Consider the following 8,239-nt stretch of genomic DNA (forward strand, 5'->3'; position numbering starts at 1 on the left):
AATGTGAGGCTGAGAGAATCTGAAGAGGTACTCTAGCGGTATCCCATATAAGCAGTAAAAATATTCATAGTTTTGCTTTGTATTTGTTCATTGACAGTATTTAGCTTTGAAATACTTTTATTATTACTAAAGTAACCGTGGTAAATTACTGTCACAAAATGGAATGAATAATGGCTTTTTTTTTAACCTTTCTTGAGATATCAAGTAATGCTTCGTTCATTTGTGAGTAATAGTATTTTAAGAATATCATTAACTTCCTTCACTGAAAAAGTCCATGAACAAGTATTTCTTTGAGACAAATGAAAGGAATGAATCAGGGAGCAGAGATCTTTTTAGCCAACATACGACTTGTGACCTAAACTCTTAGCAAGAATATACACTTAATGAAAACATTGCTCTCTGGCAACTTCTGAGCCATAACCTGGCCATAGCCAAAACGCAGCGAAAAGCCTGTTATTCATATTCATATATCTACGCCAGCCTGAGTTTTCAAAATACTGATGCAGAGAGTGGAGAAGCCACATTTTTCCTTGAGTGGAAAGAATAAACCAAATCTTAGCTGGAAAATTCTGACCAGTATCTTCCCCCAGCTATGGAAGCATCTTACCTGAGTTTCCCACTTTTGTTATAAATGTGAACATAAAGATGGACCTTCCCTTTGTAACTTACTCTCTGTGAAGTTGATTTTTTTAAACAAATTTACCAATTTACAAGACCAAAGGAACACAGTGAGAAAATCAAAAGGCAAACTCTTTGAAGCAAGGAGTTCTTGCAGGAAGGGTGAAATGTTAGCTTTTAGGGTGAGGGGCCTTCATGTACTCTTAACCTTCAGCCCGTTTGTCACACTCAGCACTGCCTTTGAACATGTGCATACATGTTTCCCCCCAATTTCTCAATGCTCCTTAAAAATCACAGATGCTGTTGAAACTTTTCTTACCAAGAATATTGCCATCAAGAACTTTTGGCAAGATCAGGGGCACCTGGGTGGCTCAGTCGTTAAGTGTCTGCCTTCGGCTCGGGTCATGATCCCAGGGTCCTGGGATGGAGTCCCATGTCGGGCTCCCTGCTCTACAGGAAGCCTGCTTCTCCCTCTCCCCCCCCCCCCCCCCCCCGCCCCCCGCTTGTGTTCCTGCTCTCGCTGTGTCTCTCTCTGTCAAATAAATAAATAAAATCTTAAAAAAAAAAAAAAAACTTTTGGCAAGATCAGAAGCCAAACTTCCAGGTCCCTAACTCCATTTGGTCCTGTAACCTTCATTCCCACATTGTCACCATCTGCCCAAATGAGTTGCTGATCCAGCCCAGAGAATACTGTTACATCCACTTCAGAATGAACCTTTCATTCAGAGTGCTTATCAGAGTGCCTGAAAGGATAGAAAGAATTGGGATTTTGTTGAGTTTATTGGTTGCAGGCATTTTTGGGTTTTCGATGACTCTTTTATACATTTAATCCAATAAATATTTGTTAAGTATCTGTTATGTGTTAGGCATTATTCTGGGTGCTTGAGATATGAGTGAGCAAAACAGAGCCTACTCTCATAGAGCTTACATTCCAGCAGAGAGAGACAGACAAGAAACGACAGACCTAACAGATAAGTAAATTACACAGCATATTAGAAAGCTTTATGTAGGGGCACCTGGGTGGCTCAGCTGGTTAAGCGTCCAACTCTTGATTTTGGCTCAGGTCATGATCTCAGGGTTGTGAGATCAAGCCCCACATGGAGCCCCTCGAGGAGCCCCACCAAGAGCCCACCTCGAGCCGACCTCAAGCTCCACGTGGAGCCCTGGGGCTCTGAGCTCTGCAGGGAGTCTGCTTGAGATTCTTTCTCTCTTCTTCTCCCTCTGCCCCTCCCCCCACTTGTGCTCACTCTCTTGCTGTCTCTGCCTCAAAATAAATAAAATCTTAAACAACAACAACAAAAAGAAAGCCTTAAGTAATACAAAAAATTGTAGAAGTTGAGCACATTAAGAGGGATGGAGGTGGGCTGCCATGTTGCAATATTAAATAAAGTGGTCAATCTCGGCCTCATTGAGAAGGTGGCACTTGAGCAAAGACTTGAAGGAGGTGAGGAAGTTAGTCAGGTGGATGTCTGGGAATAGGAGGTTTCCCCTCCTGTCAGAGTGACCAGCCACTGCAAAGCCTATGGAGTGGGCACGCCTGGTGTGCTCTGAGAAGGGCAAGGAGGCCAGGTGCCTGGAACAGAATGAGGGCAGGAGAGAGTGTAGAATGAGGGCAGGAGAGAGTATGCAGAGAGAGAGGTAATGGGAGCCAAATCATGTAGAACCTGTGGCCATAGTGAGGACTTCGAATTTCATTCTGAGTGAGGCGGACATTGATCGCAGGTCCATGCAGTGGAGTAAAATGATTTGATGTATGTTATAAAAGATGTCTGGCTGGGGTGCCTGGGTGGCTCAGTTGGTTAAGCGACTGCCTTCGGCTCAGGTCATGATCCTGGAGTCCCGGGATCGAGTCCCACATCGGGCTCCCTGCTCAGCAGGGGGTCTGCTTCTCCCTCTGCCCTCTTCCCTCTCATGCTCTCTGTCTCTCATTCTCTCTCAAATAAATAAATAAAATCTTAAAAAAAAAAAAAGATGTCTGGCTGCTGTGTCATGAACAAGCTGTTAGAGGGGCAAGGGTGGAAGTAAGGAGGAGGCTGTGCCATCACTCTGGTGAGTGCTAACAGTGGCTCAAGGCCAAGTGGTGGAGCGGAAGGGTAAGAAGTGGTCAAATTCAACATGGGTCTTCAAGGTAGAGCCAGCTGGATTTTCTGATGGATTGGATTGTCCTTGCTGATAAGTGTTTGCATGAATTATGATTGAGGCTTATTTTTCTTATACTATTCACTTGGTGAGGTTGTGGGGAGGAAACCTAGGGCCCTGCTGCCTCTAGATAGTGGGGGATGGTGATCACTGGCAAAGATCCTAATGCCTGAGGGTGACCATTACAAGTGCTAATACCGCTATTTGCCCAGCAACACAACAGCACTCTGTGATTTGGGTTTTTATAAAACACACACAGACACACTCAAACACAAACTACATGGAAAAGTAGAATGTTTGGACATACAACAAACCTCGTAGGGGCACAAAAATTCAAAATGAACTTTCCCCCCAAAATCGTAGAATGACATTAGCAAAATGGAACCCACTTTGTACTTCTTATCCCCCTGCTTCATATCCCAGGGCTTAGAAAAACAAGACTTTCATGTAAGCAAACTCAGAGCCAGAACATGCTTACTTAGCCCTCAGGCCTTTTGGGATGACTAGAGCCTTAAAATACCCTTGTTCTTTCGTGAGTCCTTACACAGGCCTACTTGCTTTCCAGAGGAGCTAAGGGAGCTGAAAGTTCTCTAAGGATAGTTAGCGTAGTGATGGATGCTGCTAACCTAAAGCACTTGCTAGCTTTCTTCCGATTCCTTAAGAGGGTTATTTCTGTATGTTTACCTCTAAGCCTTTTACTACTACAAAGAATGGGGCATGTACCAAAGGTGTGGCGAGACGATTTAGCTGGTTCTCAGACATGCATTCAAAGACATTGATTCATAGAGTGAGAATATAACTCTTTCCCTTCCTTTCCTTTCCTTCCTTTCTTTCTTTTTCTTTTTTTTTTTTTTGGAGGTGGGGGTTGACCTCAAGAAGCAAGGCGTAATTTGGTGCTTACATGTTTTTGAGAGCTCTGTTTAACATTTGCAAATCTCTCATTTTAACAACAAGCAAGCAGATCCCAACCTGGAGCCTTTGATCCTAGTAGGATGGTTTCAGAATTTAATAACGTTTTATTTGTTGGTCTTCACTGTATTTATTTTTAGAGTTGTTTTCTCTTGGTAGCTTGTGATACAGTTGTGATATAAAGTTTTTTTAAAAAAGATTTATTTATTTGACAGAGAGAGCGAGAGAGCACAAGCAGGGGGAGTCGCAGAGAGAGGGAGAAGTAGGCTCCCCGCTGAGCAGGGAGCCTGATGTGGAGGCTGGATCCCAGGACCCTGGGATCATGACCCGAGCCAAAGGCAGACACTTAACCGACTGAGCCACCCAGACACCCCTAAAGTTTGTTTTTAAAATGCATTCATTTGGAAATATTTTTTAAAGGAAGTCCATTCAGAAACATACTAGACAAACAATACCAAAGATAGTAAATAGATACGGCCCCAAAAATCATTAGAGCAGTAAGAAAACTGAAAACCGAAAATTGAGAAAAACTGATAAACTGGAAAGAGCAAAGTCAGAAAGGCTGAACTTCTAAACCCACTCTCAATCTTTTCTTGCCGTTTGACTTTGAACACATTTCTGAACCTCTGTCTAAGCCCCAGATTCTAAAAGAGTTGAAAAAAATTTCCAAACCCTACTAAGGTTGTGGTGAGGTCTGTCACAGTAACATATAAAGTATGTCCTGTACAGAAGGTTCTGGACAAATATTTGGTTATCTCTGCCTTCCAAAAGCCCATCCTGCCTTGGAGATGAAACACAAATGTCATGATCTTCATAAAACTTTCCCTAATCCCTGCCAGCTTTGAACGTGATCATTAGTCTCCGCAGAACTGCCTCCTCTATTCTGCTGTTCTTATCAGTAGTCTTTACACTTGCCTTCTTCCCCCTACTTGATTATAAGCTCCACGAGGGCAGCTTTTTGTCCAAAGCCTTGTATGTCATGGATGATTAATACATATTCAAGTAGCTTAATTCAATTGATCACTTCTTCAGTGATAAACTTGTGCCCAACAACAAGTACCTTAAATCAACCTGTCTGCTGACAAGCACTGAGAAGCCTTTGGCTCATCAGTGCACAGCCCGAGAACCTTTACACACAGAATGTACTGTCCCTAAACGTAAATCAGTGTCTTACACATAATACAGCTTATGCTGTTGAGATTAATCAAGTACAATTTAGTTAAAAGTATGACTAAGTTCATAGTTTTGGTTATGTTTTTCCTTAACTGATACTTTTTTGAATGAGTCCACAAATTTTTGGTTTGTTTGTTTTTAATATTATGAGTCTTTGCATTGAGAGAGGTTGGGAAACACTAGATTAAATGGCACATAAAAGCATTATATTGCTCTTGGTTTACACTCTCAAAGCTGGTATCAAGATATATTTAGGTTGATACATCTCTTAAGATTGTACCATAATATCAGACTAGTTCATGAGTTCTAAGCATGTCTTGCCTGATACACAATATAGCAAAAAAAAAGGCTACATAGTAGGGTCAGGTGTCTGGCTAATCCCAGAAGCACCAGCTGTAGGTATTGCTACACAAACCACATGTGGCATTATTTAGATATAACATTTCAAGTTCGTTTTCTCATTTTACTGTTTCTCATTTTATTTTGTGAAACACACAGGTAAGATATTCATCTGACATTAAGAGGAAACAGGCACTGAATGTGACTTGCCCGTGGTCACACACGTTAATGGAAGTTCTAGAACTCTGTTCTTGGCCTCAAATGCTTTCCCACTTCCTGACAAGGCACGGTGCCCTGGAGACCACATACCATATGCAGAAATATTCAAAAGTTAGAAATCAAACAAATTGTTTCATAAAATATTGTTCTATTCTCCTACTTTAACAATGATAACTTTGTCATGACCTGGAAGGTATTCAGAATTTTCAAACCCCTTGTAGTTCTAACCAGATGACTTAGCAGTGCAGCAAAGTAGGGCCCTGCCTCCTGCCCATGTCCTGCGCCTCTTCTCTCCCCACTTCCAGCCCTAACACATCCTGGGAGGATCTTTGTGCTCACACATGAGGACAATCCAGCCCTACATCTAAGTTCTGCTTATACTTCCCTCAAACAGTTGCCCTTTGGCACAGGGTCCTCATTGTCCTGAGTGTGGTATAGAAGAGAGGCAAAGGCTCTGGTGGGCATGCCACCTGGGGCCTGCAGGGTTCATGCCTGAAGGGGAGGTGCATGGGCGGAGGACAGGAAGCCACCTCTAGATCACAGGGCCAGAGCAATGGCTCCCTCAGCTGACACAAGGACAGTTCTGATCTGCACTTAGAATTCTTTTTTAACTTCAGCATTTCCTGGGAAGAAAAATCCTTAATCCAGATGCCTCATAACTATAAAAGCTTACAATCTTCCTACTTCATTATTGAACTCCATTTCATCATTACAGAACTATAAAAATATTTAAGGCACTCTATATATTTCAACTTGCAAAACAAGCAAACAAAAAACTATTGCTTTAAATTGACTTGGAGATATTGATAAACAATGATAGTCAAATTCTTCAATATAGGATACAGAGAGGAAATTGCCAAAAGTAATTCATAAAATACAGATTCTGGGGGTTTTTTTGTTTTTGTTTTTTTCTCTCCAAAATCTAACTCACAAACTAAACAGATGGGAGACCAATTTCCTTTTAGGGAGGTGAGCCTTTGACATCTGAGGACTAAATATATGTAGATGAGCAAAACAATATATCATACCCTCCAGGCTTTTCTTTCTTTCTTCTTTCTTTCTTTCTTTCTTTCTTTCTTTCTTTCTTTCTTTCTTTCTTCTTTCTTTCTTTCTTCTTTCTTTCTTCTTTCTTTCTTTCTTTTCTTCTTTCTTTCTTTCTTTCTCTTTCTTTCTTCTTTCTTTCTTTCTTTCATTACCTGTTTTTTTTTTTTTTTTAATTTCTTTTTTTTATTATTATATTCAATTAGCCAGCATATTCTCCAGGCTTTTCTTAAAGAAGAGGTCCAGAAATAAGTGTCAATATAGGGAAGTGTCCTGGATATGTCTCTCCAAGACTGACCTTCCTTAGGTTTACTCATTCCGACTCCCCTGACCTATCCGCACTTGGCTCCCAGGAATTTCGGCACAAACAGAAAGTTCTTCCCTTTGGTTCCATTTAGCGGAGCCAGCACATGCTGACATTTCCAAAATATCTTCACTGAAGAGTAAGGGCAAGGTAAATGGAAATAATTAACTTAAATATGGCCTTGCTTCCAGAATAAGGTTTCTGGTCCTCAATTACTTAACTGCATTTTAACATCCACAGGTTATAATCTCCCAGGTAGCTCATATGGTTTGTTTCCTTAAGGGCTCCCTGCCTCTCTTTGCTGGGGGCATCTGCTTACCATCTCATCTTCCTAAACTCCCAGGAATAATGTAATCATCCATTTGGTTCTGTCCTGGGAACAAGCATGAAAGACCCAGATGCATGGTCATGGCTATCTTTGGAACCTATCACATAGACTCTGTTTTTAGTTGTCAAGAAAAATCCCTTGTGAAATTAATTGTGAGGATATCGTTGTTTGATAAACTTCAGTGATCAACTCTCTCTATAGCTGAAGACCTCAGAAGAGACTTTTCTCCTTTCACCAAATACAGAGCCATGTGAACTCATCCATTATCAGCCCCCCAGGAGGATATAATGACCACAGAACAATGTGCAGACATCAGCATAACATTAGTGTAGCCCACAGGCGCCCTGGGTTTAAAATAGTTGAAAGATAAATACTCTGAATTACTGCAGAGTATTCTGCATTTAACATTATTATGAAAAATGTATAATAGCCCTCTTTTCCTGACGAATCAGAATCTGCTTTTAAAGTGGAATATAATTTAGAACTGCACTGATCAACAGAGTAGCCACAAGCCACATGTAGCTTGTATTTAAATTGTAATTGTATTAAATTGTAATTGATACCAGTTAAAATTAAATTGAGTTTAAGATTAGTTCCACATTTGCACTAGCCACATTTCAGTGCTCAGTAGCCACATGTGGCTCGCGGCTACTCTATTGGACAGCACAGACGAGAACACTTCCATCACCATGGACAGTTCTATAGGATGACGCTGATCCAGAAGATCCAGAAGATATTCTATAGGATGACGCTGATCCATAAGATAAAAAGGAATAAATTAATGGGGCGCCTGGGTAGCTCAGTCGTTAAGCGCCTGCCTTCAGCTCAGGTCATGATCCCAGGGTCCTGGGATCGAGCCCCGCATTGGGCTCCCTGCTCCGCGGGAAGCCTGCTTCTCCCTCTCCCACTGCTTGTGTTCCCTCTCTCGCTGTGTCTCTTTCTGTCAAATAAATAAAATCTTTTTTAAAAAAGGGAATAAAATTTAAAACGTTTTTCCTGTTACTACAATTCTGGGCAGAAAATGAAACGGAGACTCAGGAGTAAGATAAAAACTGCTTCTTTTGTCTACTATGTAACAAGTTTTAGGACATTTTCAGCAGTTTGGAAGGAAGAACCACTTATTTAACAATTAACAGATAGGGTAGGAAAGAAAATCTATGCTTAAAGTG

Source organism: Mirounga leonina, unplaced genomic scaffold (genome assembly GCF_011800145.1).
Source record: "Mirounga leonina isolate KUSES-001 unplaced genomic scaffold, KU_Mleo_1.0 Mir_151, whole genome shotgun sequence".
Taxonomy (NCBI): domain Eukaryota; kingdom Metazoa; phylum Chordata; class Mammalia; order Carnivora; family Phocidae; genus Mirounga; species Mirounga leonina.